The 12,587-nt window shown below is 43.9% G+C and overlaps 1 protein-coding gene and 1 long non-coding RNA gene across 2 annotated transcripts in view; one reads left to right on the top strand and one right to left on the bottom strand.

Annotated features, from left to right (window-relative positions):
* Nucleotides 1–12,587, top strand: part of BRF2 (BRF2 general transcription factor IIIB subunit) — a 296,389-nt gene that overhangs the window by 24,691 nt on the left and 259,111 nt on the right. The gene's annotated exons all lie outside the window — the stretch shown is intronic.
* LOC310750714 lies at nt 1,410–5,072 on the bottom strand. The gene is made up of 2 exons (XR_014542167.1): nt 4,694–5,072; nt 1,410–1,837 (listed from the first exon to the last, which is right to left on the bottom strand). It is a non-coding gene; the product is annotated as an uncharacterized lncRNA (long non-coding RNA).

The following is a 12,587-nucleotide window of genomic DNA, read 5'->3' on the forward strand; positions in this document are numbered from 1 at the left end:
ATTCAACTCAGTACATAACACCCCTCTGGGCCAAAGCTGTAGCTAGGTGATCTTGCGCCCCAGGCAGAACTGTGCAGATTGCAACCCCTAGCCACTGACAAATTGGCTCTTCTTTCCGCCTCCCTTCCAACACCCTGCCCCACCCTCTATTTAAAACCTTTTCTTATGAGGCAGTAATCAACACTTTTATTTATAGACATATTTTTAGTCGATTTTGTGCCCCACCTCCCTGCAGCCTACGCCCCTTGCAGGGCCCACCTCACCACCCCCTAGCTATGCCCTGCTCTGGACTCTAAGGTGCCCATGGCTGTAAGCAAAAGCCTGCCCTGGATTCACATGCTTGCAACTCCTGTCTCCTGGACAGAGATGGGGATGAGGGCTGGAGGAGGGAGCTGCCTAGGGCGGGGGGGGGGGGGGTGTTAGAGGCCTTCCAAACAACAGGCCTTGACAGCAAAGCAAAGGGATGGATGTGTTATAAGCAGAGACGGCATCAGGGTCCGGCATCGTCAGGTACCTGCCAGGGGCCACAGTTAACCTCCATGGAATGCAGATCAGCCTCATGGTTCCTCTCTGTTGTTGCTGCCTTCTGTAACCTTTGCTCTCTGGGTGAGCAAGCAAGCTGTGGCACTGGCACAATGAGAAGGAGTGGCATTCTCTACTCAGCTCCCCAAACCTCCAGCTCTCCGTGAGCGAGTCGACCGAGAAATAAAGGGCCAACCCTTTGCTTTTGAAATGACCCCTCTAGACTGATTTGGTGATAATGTTAAGCTCAATGCAGTGCTGCTGATTACGACATAACTACCACATTTCTGTTGAAGACAGAAGCAACCTAGGCCCTCATTCCCCCAAAACAAAAAGTTTACTACTATACGCCGCCACCGCAGCTAGAACCTTATTGGCAACAAAGGTGGAGAACAAGTATAGTACTCACTAAGGAAGAATGGATGGGACGCGGGTGGCGCTGTGGGTTAAACCACAGAGCCTAGGACTTGCTGATCAGAAGGTCAGCGGTTTGAATCCCCATGACGGGGTGAGCTCCCGTTGCTCGGTCCCTGCTCCTGCCAACCTAGCAGTTCGAAAGCACGTCAAAGTGCAAGTAGATAAATAGGTACCGCGGGGGAAGGTAAACGGCGTTTCCGTGCGCTGTTCTGGTTCGCCAGAAGCAGCTTAGTCATGCTGGCCACATGACCCGGAAGCTGTACGCCGGCTCCCTCGGCCAGTAAAGTGAGATGAGCGCCGCAACCCCAGAGTCGGTCACGACTGGACCTAATGGTCAGGGGTCCCTTTACCTTTACCTAAGGAAGAATGGCAGTGTAAAATGTTTGAATATGCTGAACTGGCTGGTCTGACAAACAGGATAAGAGAAAATGAAGACAAGGAATATAAGGAGGAATGGATAATGTTTACTGACTATTTCAAGAACCAGCATAGACATAGTCCAGCGGGGTTAACCAGAGGAAACAAAGCTCAATCAGGCCGGCCTTAAACAACGAGTCAAGAGATCCCGGGATCGGCAGGACAGCGCATGCGGAAGTGATATGAACAGGAAACACGGGTAGTGGGTTGGGTTCTCTAAACCACAGCAGCCAAAATTCTTTCCTTCCTTCAAATCTAAACTTTCTCCCTCCCTTTTCCATCACCTAATTTTCACCACAGGCCCAAATCCATCGGAGTTGCCCAGAGGAGGGTTTTGTGTGTCTCTTCCCCTTTAATTCTAGATGCTCACCTAATCCTTTGGTGGTCGTCCAGAGAAGGTTGTGTACTTCCCTCTGTACTGAAAACTATAACTCCCATGCGCAGCCGCACCCCTGCCATGGTGGTCTTTGTTAGAGTTGACCTGTGAACAGAGAAGGCAAGGGCACCAATTTCTTTCCCCCTTTTTGTGTTTCTGAGTTCCGATCTGATATTGCAAGTGTGCAAGCGCTCAGTAGGAACTCTGAATTCAGATTGTAAGAGGCAGGAAGGTTGCTGTGGGTTCCCGGGCAGAGATTAAAAGAGGGAGGGTAAACTCCCCTTTCAGAGATTGTCCAGGTTTTCCCCCTTTTGGAGATTGTCCAGGTTTCCCCTGTTCGGAGAGTGTCCAAAACCCCTTCCAGAGTGATTGGCAATAAGTGGTATTCAGCAACAAAAGTTAATAAGAATATGCAAAAATGAATTGATAAATGGATGAAAATATAGAGCAATAATATGTTATGATATAGAATTAAGATAAATGAAAGAGGGTAAGGATTTGCTGAATTGATTATGTAAATGGGAATACAAAAAGGGGAGGTGTGAGGAGGTCAAGGAAACAAGCAAATGAGCTTAAAGATATCAAAAAATGGATTTGTTTTTTGTATTTTGTATTTTGTATTTTCTTTTTTTCTCTTCTCTATGTATTTGTGTATTTTTTGTATTTTTCTTATTTTTTGTTCTTCTTTTATTCTGTAAATCTCTGTTTTTTGTAAAACCCTAATAAATATCTTTTAAAAAAACAAAAAAACCCCTTTCAGAGTGTGTCCGAAGTTTCCAGTTAAGGAGTTTTCCTAGGTTCCCCTTTCAGAGATTGTCAGTCTTAGAAAATGGGTGCACGCCTGTCAAAAGAGACACGTCCTAGGACTCCCAGCGAGAAGGAAGCCCAATTGGCGCTTACTTCCCGTCTGGACTCTGACAAACCCCTTCAATTTGTGCTTAAGAAACATTTTTCCTGTGTTTAAAATGGCCTTAGGTAACATCCATCAGCTGGCTATCTTAAATGTGCCATCTAAAAAATAATAACGCAATTTTGCTTCAAAAATTTAATCTAAGGAAGCCATGTTGGGCCTTTTCAATCTTAAACAAGACAAATATGAGAATGCGGTGTGCAAATGTTTGTTATTTGAGAGAGGCTCCAAAGGAGAGTCTTCCTCCAAGTGGTAGAAAGAAAAGAAAAAATAAATCCTGTGTATGTGCTTATCTGTGTTCTGAGAGGGGGATGGCCCCCCCTTCCCTAGACAACTAAAGAGGAAAGAAATTTGTAACTCTGAGTTTATGAGAGAGCTAGTCTGCAGCCGTGTTCTAGTCTACTTTGGAATGTGCTGTGAGGTTAGCCTAATGTTTCTGCTGCAACCAGCTTAGTTGAACACAAATGCTCTCGCAAGCTAAAATGCAATGTCTGTATTTCATTAAGCCTTAGGTAGGTCTCCTTTTGAGAGAAAAGTGTTGGAAGTATGATGACTATATGACTATGAAAATATGGTGTTCCTTCTAAGAAAATTGTTATTAAAGGTAGAAGTATGCATGCTGTATTTGGTATGAAGTTGTAAGTTGGACAGGGGGAGGGAAGGGGGGCTAAATACGCTCTCTGTTCCTGTTTTTGAAAATTCAATTTATTAATAAATAAAGGGCCAACCCTTTACTTTTGAACTGACCCCCCTAGTTTGATCTCAGCAATTTGGTGATAATGTTAAGCTCAAAGCAATGCTGTTGATTACGACATACATACCACACTTATTACCCACCATTTATTACCCACATCCCACCAGCACATTTAAATTCTGAATTTAAAAACTACTAAAACCAATTATAGCCACATGTACTATGGCATGCATGCTAAAGAAAGGGCTTTTGTATCTTCCCCAGTGACACTGAGCTAGTTTGTGCAGCCAATGAGAAAAGGGCATGCAGAACACCACTCTTTATGGTGATGCTGTGTAATATAATAAAAACAAAAACGAGAGCGAATGTTTGGTCAGGGCCACCAGGTGGCACCATTTTCCGCACTGAAAAGCTTTTACTATGATGCTATGATGACAAAAGGACACCATGTTGACATGATTATTTTCATTCAGAAGAAGCACAGATTTTGAGGGTTTCATTATACAGATCTGAGGAACTGTTTTCAGGCACTCTGTCTCTCTACGGGGAGCCAAGCCAAAGCGTGTCTCGACATTTTGCTTCTATACATAATCATCTCTGGGTCCAGATCTGGCTATTTTTGCTAACTCATTGCGAGGGTGAAAAAGTATTGTTCTATCCCCTCAGTGCTGCCATGTCAACATGAAATACTAAAGAAAACAAACCCATAAATGTCATTAGCTTATCTCATCAAAAAACCTTTTGCAAAACACATGAATATAATCCATCATCGTGTTAAACTTTGTCTCTCTCTCTCTCCCCCGTGTGTTTGTGTATGACATATTTGTGTATGTTTTTGTTTATAGTTAAGGATAATGCTTATTGAATCTGATGAAGTGTCCTTGGAAAATTATGCTACTATCCTATACAAAAAAGTGGGAGTAAGTCCAATTAGCTAATTGGCCCAATTCAAAGTGCTGTGGGAAGGGGGGGGCAGTTATTGTTTTGTTGTTTGGGTTTAATTATTTACTTGTGTTTTATCTTGTATTTTATTCTGTAAACTGCACTGAGACCTATTGATGAAGGGCATGTAAAATAAACAAACAAATAAATAATTGGAATCATTTTTCTCTCTCTTAGAAAAAGGGACCAACCAAATAGCAACTGTTTTCTGTTGCCTTGAGAGTATGCGTTGTTCATTTGTTGTTCCAAGTTGCTTTGAATTGCTTTTATAAAACAAACAAACAACTAATCGTGATCAGGGGAATAAAGGAAAAGGAAGCTACTTTGGGGAGGGGCGTTACACAAACCACAGCTATAATTAAACCTTTGCCATTCCAGATATCAAGGAGAACAGAATAAGGACTGAATTACTTACCTTCAATATAATAGCATTGCCCAGCAGTTCCACAAACACTAATTGATTCCCCCCAGGAAGAAGAGAAGGAAGGAGTGATGGAAAGAAAGGAATAGACACTTAATTCACAGAGGGAAGCTGGTTAGTTCAGCTGAGTTGAGCGTAACAGGTGAACAAAAATGGTTGCATTGTGCCAGTTCTATTTAAGCATTAGATAGGCATAAGGTATCTAAGACCTATTTACTTGCAAGAAATTGCTACTTATCTACCATACTCAGCTCTGTTTCTGCTACTGGTGTTTTTTTGTTTCTTTTAGCCAATTGGATTACAATATGCAAATGAGCAACAATGCCTGCTCACAGGCAGACCTAAGAGACATACCTCCTCCATTATGTTCCATCACAATTGCCAAGCAGCACCAAAAAAACACCATACATAGGTCCAGCATACATACCATCCAGCAAGGTAAAGTACAGCTGTGAAGCTGTGGTCCTCCAGGTGCTGCTGGACTCCAAATACCATCAGCAGTAGCCAGCATTGCCAATGATAAGGGATGATGGGATTTGTAGTCCAAGAACACTGGAGGTTGTCAGGATGCTGTCAGTGGCTCCCAGCTGGTTCCCCAGGAAAGACAAGGGAAAGTTTCTAACCGTCCTTTTTTATTTATATCTTTTCAGAGAGAGACTGTAGAACCCAGAGTCCTGGATAATGGTGGTGTCCCAAGTGAATCTCCACCTCTCTGTCTCTCCCACTTCCTCATTCGTCTCTTCTATGGGTGCTGCTACATGCCCTCTGTCTTTGAGCCCTTTGCTCTCCTACTTTCAAGGCTCACCGGGTTCTGGGAGATCTGGAATGCTTTCTGTTATGTACTGAGCTAAATCCTAGAACAATAGGATCTGTAATGCAGCAGTCTGATTGGTCCGCACGAGCCACCCAATCCAGCTCCAGGTAGAAGTGAATCAGTGACCTGATTGGCCTGCAGGAGCAGCCAATCAGGCTCCTGGATGAAGCAAATCAGCAACCTGATTGGCCTGCAGGAGCAGCCAATCAGGCTTCTGGAGGAGGTGAATCTGCAACCTGATTGGCCTACAGGAGCAGCCTGGAATTAGCCAATCACACGAGGCCTGTATATATAGCTAGATGTTTTGGGGAAAGATTCGTTCATTGCTACTATGAGCTGAATAAAGAGCATGAAATTCACACTCGACACCGAGTATATTTCACTTTCTAAAGACACTGTGTCGGCCAGCTGCCATCCTGGTCATGCCTCTTCCTTTCCCATTACTGTATTTCCCAACTTTTCGCTTCATCTGCCTCTGAGCTGTGACCTCCCTCAAACCACTGTTGTAAATCTATACTGTCTTCCTCTTCCTCCTCCCTGGGTGGGGTCAGGATGGGGAGGCAGTCTCTGCCATTCCTCCTCTCTGGCCAGTCCCTGACATCCTGCAACGTTTGGCGGTGAAAATCCCACCTTTTACGGCGCCCGACAAAATTATTCCTCTGTGTCCTAACCTGAGGGGTTACGGTTTCACCAAAAACTCAATGTCATCCGATTCACGCCAAACGCTCGCAAATGCCCCCTCCAAAATGGAACAGAGCTATATGAATAAAGGAGGTAGGTGGGTCACAAAAATCTTGACCATCAAAGGCCAATATAAAGAGGTACGTCTCCATCATATAGCGAAAAGGTGTACAATGAAGATGCTTGATACATCTCTATGGGGAGGAAGTTCCACAATTTAGGGGCTCCTACAGGAAAATGTCTTCTTCTGGACCACCATTCTCCAAACTCCTGAGGGTGGCGGAATTACCAAAGGAGCCCCATCTGCAAATCCTGATGCCTGAGAATGCCAACAGGGTGTGATTAAACAACTGCATGAACCACAAATGCTGTGCATAAACCCATACAGGTAAAGCACATTGAAAACACAACACTTCCCCACCAAACTATCCTCACAACTCTATTTTCCTCCTCACAGAGCTACAATTCTCAACACCCTTAACAAACTACAGACCCCACAATACTTTTTTTTGTGTGGGGTGCTTTAAATGTATTATGTGTGCGTTGCCTCAGCTTTAGTATCTCATTTATGTAACTCACGCCACAACCAAGTCCAACGGGAAACTATCTTTATTTTTTATTTTATTTTTTGCGCTGCCACACGGAAAATTGCTTTTAATTGCCCGGGCCTTCTAATACTGTATATGTGGGTGGTCTTTTCTTTAAACCCAAATTTAAAACAAATACTTTTAAAGATCTTGATTGTATTGCTCATTGAACCTGTTGCGATTATCTTCTTGTTTATTGATTGATATCACTTTTATTGCTTGCATTTTACCTTACCTAAGCCGCTCTGGGAGCCAACTCCACCATTAGGCTAAAGTAAGAGAGCTGTCTTAGGCGGGATCGTTGCCTAAAGGCAGTGAATCGATAGGCATTTCTAATTATTGATCTTTTACTCCCAGGGAGAGGCACTTGTAGCATCCTTTCTTGTCTCAGGTGCCAGATTCAGTTGGCCAACCTTAGATACCATGAATCATGTCTTGGGGGAAGCACACCATTTACTGTTCTGCCTCAAGCCATAAAGAGGCAGTGTGTTGTAGTGGTTAGAGTGTTGGACGAGGGGGGGGCCACTAGGTGGCGCATCGGAAGATGGCTGACAATAACATCTCTCCGACCCACACGAGGTAATTTGGAGGCTATGATGGGGGTAATTAGCCTCCTTAACCCCCCAGGATTGTGGGGGGGACGGCCCTTGCCTGCTGTGCCCTATACCACCCCCGAATTTGTGGGGGTGGGGGCACTAGGCACAAAGCCCTCCTGTGGGATTCCGGCACTCCTGGACGCCGTCCCTGATTCGCGCCGCTAGTTGCAAGCATCTTCAAAAGAAACAATTTGGACGAGATAAATTGCACATGCTTCAAGGAAAAAGGGGAGTAAAGACTGCTGACAGAAGAGATCTCTGATAACAAGACAAGAATAAAATATGAGAAGATACGTCAAGATACGGTATGACTGAGGGGGGGGGGGGAAAAACCTGCCTTCCTTTTTCTTATGTGATTTAACAAGAATCCCCTCCCCTAATGAGTCAGAAACTAAGGACTTAAGCTGTGGATTTAAGGCTGTGTGGAGATAAACTTTCGAACCAAAGCAATGTTTCAAAATGAAGCTGGAAAGCTAAGAGTTTTGGAATGACGCAGTTAAAAATGCCGTCGCCATTTTGGGAGGCATTGTTGGAGCTCTTGGGTCTGGGAGGAGAAAGAGAGAAATAGAGTTGTTTACATATCATGGATCAACTTCTCGGTGGGACTTAAGAGCGACAAATGCCAAATTTATGATGGGAAGAGCGATGTTATCTACGAAGGAGATATATGGAAACCATCTGGACTTAGTGGAGGAACGGGAAATCCACACAGGATTATTATTTTGCTTATCGGCTTAAGGAGACTAACAGAAGAGATCGTAAAGGAAAAATAGAAATTATATGAACAAGATATGATGTGGAAACACCAAGATAAGACTGGATAGAATTATGAATTTTGTTTGGACTGATTGGGACTGATTTGGACATTAACGCAGTAATAAGAAGATGATCTGAATCCCCCTTTGGATCTTGAAGTATGGGTTCCCCCAACAAAATTTAAAAATTTGGCTTTGTAATTTGGAATTTATGTGATGTGATTGGCCAGTTAATAAAAATTATTTAAAAAAAAAAAATAGAGTGTTGGACGAGGACCCGAGAGACCAGGATTCAAATCTGCAGTCAGACAGGAAGCTCATTGGGTGACCTTATCAAGCATGGCCAAACTTGGCCCTACAGCTGTTTGGGGACAACAACTCCCATCATCCCTAGCTAACAGGACCAGCGGTCAGGGATGATGGGAATTGTAGTCCCAAAACAGCTGGAGGGCCAAGTCAAGCCATGCCTGCCTTAGGTGATCTCTTAGTCTCACCTACCTCACTGGGTTGTTGTGAAGATAGAAAGGGGAGAGAACTATGTATGCTATATTGAGCTCCAGGGAAGAGTCTATAAATGCAATTGATTGATTGATTGATTGATTGATTGATTGATTGTCTTGGGCTGGCATTTGCTTCCTTGGCTGAAGAGTAAGGTAAACATATCTAAAGCAAAAAATAAATCCTGCCACTGACTTGAACGCACCAGGTGAGTTCAACCTCCCCCCTTTCCTTATTTTCAGTATGAGGATAAAAAAAAACCTCACTGCCTTTTAAGGATCACTGCAGTGGTGATCCCAAACCTTGAGCAGGGATTTATTAGGACCAGCCACAGCTCCCGAATACCCACAGCCGGAAGCAGCCAGGCTGGACGTTAAAGCGAAACAAAGGTGCAGAATCCCCAAATTCTGTCATTGGAACAGTCTTAAAAATGCAGTGTGTGAGATGAGTTCTATAGACTAATAAAGAAAAATATTATCCTCTGCTGTGAGGTGTCAGGCTGCACTGAGGACTACTGGGACAAAGCAGCAATGAGGACCATACCCCCATTGTTATGATTCATTTATTCTGCAAATGTAAAACCTAGCAGTTGGTACTCTCAGGTCTGTCTCAGCCAACTTGAAACACACCTTTTCCCTTGTGAGTCAGAGAACAGAAGGTGAAAATCATGGTACTCTTTAGTAGGTCAAGAGTGAGAGAATGCGAAGCAAGTTAAATAATCTGAAGAAAGTTAAATAATCCGAAGGCTAGGCCCAAAGCCGGACATTTTGTGGTTGCCTGAGGGTGGAAAGAGAATCATCAGAGGACAGCCAGAACATAAATACAGTTGCCTTAATAGTTATTATAAAGTTATTTATATGTATTATATATTAACAAAACAAAGTGTAGTATTATAAAATTTAAAAAAAAAGTGCTTGTCAGTTATCCAACGTCTGTGGATCTGTGAGCGAATTTACAGCTTAGTAGGCAATTCAGAAGAATTCTGCCTGTGCACCTATTTCTCTTCCCACGTATAAGAGGAATAGCTTTAAAAAAAAGAAAAGAAAATGTAACATTCAAGGGAAAGGCTTAGAATGCCTTTAAAGGGAGCAAGGCCCTCCTCACCAGCCCCCAAGCCCAATCTGTGGGGCCCGAAGAAGCTACTACAAATGCTAATTTTTGGATTGCCAATTTGCCACCTTTGTACCAGGAGATGCACGGGATTGAATCTGGGACTGTCTGCTTTCACAGCGTGCGTTCAGATATTCAAAGCTGAGCAGTAAATTGAAGATTATGCATCAACAGTCCATGGCTGTGAACAAGTAGGGTATAAGAGACAGCATGTGCATTATTTGGGTTGGGGAAGGGCCATAGTTCATTGGTAGAGCATCTGCTTTGCACACAGAACGTATGGGAGAAACCTCCCACCCACATCTGAAATCCCAGAGAGCTGCTGCGAGTCAGTGTAGACTATATTGAGCTAGATCAAACCATGGTCTGACTTAGAATAGGGCAACTTCTCCCATTTAAAGTACAGTATTCTGCCAGCATCTTAGAGCTTTTTCCACCAACACATATTTCATGCTGGTGACATCCAGCTTTGTATTGAAGCTTCTGCCAAATCTTACAGAAACCTCAGCTTTTGGATCATCAGTATAGGTAAAAGTAAAGGGACCCCTGACCATTACGTCCAGTCGTGGCCGACTCTGGGGTTGCGGTGCTCATCTCGCTTTATTGGCCGAGGGAGCTGGTGTACAGCTCCCGGGTCATGTGGCCAGCATGACTAAGCCGCTTCTGGCGAACCAGAGCAGCGCACGGAAACGCCATTTACCTTCCCGCCGGAGCAGTACCTATTTATCTACTTGCACTGGCGTGCTTTTAAACTGCTAGGTTGGCAGGAGCAGGGACCGAGCAACAGGAGCTCACCCCGTCGCTGGGATTCGAACCGCCAACCTCCTGATTGGCAAGTCCTAGGCTCTGTGGTTTAACCCACAGTGCCACCCGCGTCCACTTTTGTATTGAAGCTTCTGCCAAATCTTACAGAAACCTCAGCTTTTGGATCATCAGTATAGGACTTCACCATAAATCTATGAACTAGCAGGAGGGAAATTTAAATCTAAGTTGAATGGTATTGAAGACTCTCCCCCCCAAATGAGACTTTCAATTTTACTGGCCAATGGTGGACGTCTCTACCATGCGATGTGACAGCTTTAAGCGGGCAAGCTAATGGGCAAATTCTAGCCATTGCTACTGATCATGATGGTTATATACCATCTCTAGAATTGGAAGCTGCAAACCTCTGGATACCAGTTGCTAGGGAACAACACTAGGATAGGATTATTGCTCCCCTGGGTCATGCTTGACAGCTTCAAAACGGCTTCAAAACGACCTTGACAGATTAGAGAACTGGGCCAAAACAAACAAGATGAATTTTAACAGGGAGAAATGTAAAGTATTGCACTTGGGCAAAAAAAATGAGAGGCACGAATACAAGATGGGTGACACCTGGCTTGAGAGCAGTACATGTGAAAAGGATCTAGGAGTCTTGGTTGACCACAAACTTGACATGAGCCAACAGTGTGACGCGGCAGCTAAACAAGCCAATGCAATTCTGGGCTGCATCAATAGGAGTATAGCATCCAGTTCAAGGGAAGTAATAGTGCCACTGTATTCTGCTCTGGTCAGACCTCACCTGGAGTACTGTTTCCAGTTCTGGGCACCACAGTTCAAGAAGGACACTGACAAACTGGAACGTGTCCAGAGGAGGGCAACCAAAATGGTCAAAGGCCTGGAAACGATGCCTTATGAGGAACGGCTAAGGGAGCTGGGCATGTTTAGCCTGGAGAAGAGGAGGTTAAGGGGTGATATGATAGCCATGTTCAAATATATAAAAGGATGTCACATAGAGGAGGAGAAAAGTTGTTTTCTGCTGCTCCAGAGAAGCGGACACGGAGCAATGGATCCAAACTACAAGAAAGAAGATTCCACCTAAACATTAGGAAGAACTTCCTGACAGTAAGAGCTGTTCGACAGTGGAATTTGCTGCCAAGGAGTGTGGTGGAGTCTCCTTCTTTGGAGGTCTTTAAGCAGAGGCTTGACAACCATATGTCAGGAGTGCTCTGATGGTGTTTCCTGCTTGGCAGGGGGTTGGACTCGATGGCCCTTGTGGTCTCTTCCAACTCTATGATTCTATGATTCTATTCTATGATTCTATGGCTCCTGTGCATATCAGTGATGCAACTAGATAGATCTCTTGCCTGATCCAGCAGAGCTATTTGTATGTACAGTGGTACCTCGGTTCTCAAACTTACTCTGTTCCGAAAGTCTGTTCCAAAACCAAAGTGTTCCAAAACCAAGGTGCGCTTTCCCATAGAAAGTAATGCAAAATAGATTAATCTATTCCAGACTTTTAAAAACAACCCCTAAAAGAGCAATCTAACATGAATTTTACTATCTAACGAGACTACTGATCCATAAAATGAAAGCAATAAACAATTTACTGCAGTCACACAATCAATCAATCAGTAGCTGAACTGGGTTCCACACAATCACAAAAACAAAACAAAAAGAGTCGCAAAAACAGAAACTCAAAATTAATAGCAAAAACAGACAGACCTCAGCGTAACACTCAAAACAGAAATGTGGCACTCAAAACAGAGCATGTTTGGCTTCCAAAAAAAGTCCACGAACCGGAACACTTACTTCCGGGTTTGGGTTCCAAGTTGTTTGAAGACCAAGGCATTTAAGAACCAAGGTACCACTGTAGTGAATATATCTACAGTGGTACCTCGGGTTAAGTACTTAATTCGTTCCGGAGGCCCGTTCTTAATCTGAAACTGTTCTTAACATGAAGCACCACTTTAGCTAATGGGGCCTCCTGTTGCTGCCGTGCCGCCGGAGTACTATTTCTGTTCTCATCCTGAAGCAAAGTTCTTAACCTGAGGTACTATTTCTGGGTTAGCGGAGTCTGTAACCTGA

The sequence above is a fragment of the Podarcis filfolensis genome, assembly GCF_964270895.1.
Source record: "Podarcis filfolensis genome assembly, chromosome: 15".
Lineage (NCBI taxonomy): Eukaryota > Metazoa > Chordata > Lepidosauria > Squamata > Lacertidae > Podarcis > Podarcis filfolensis.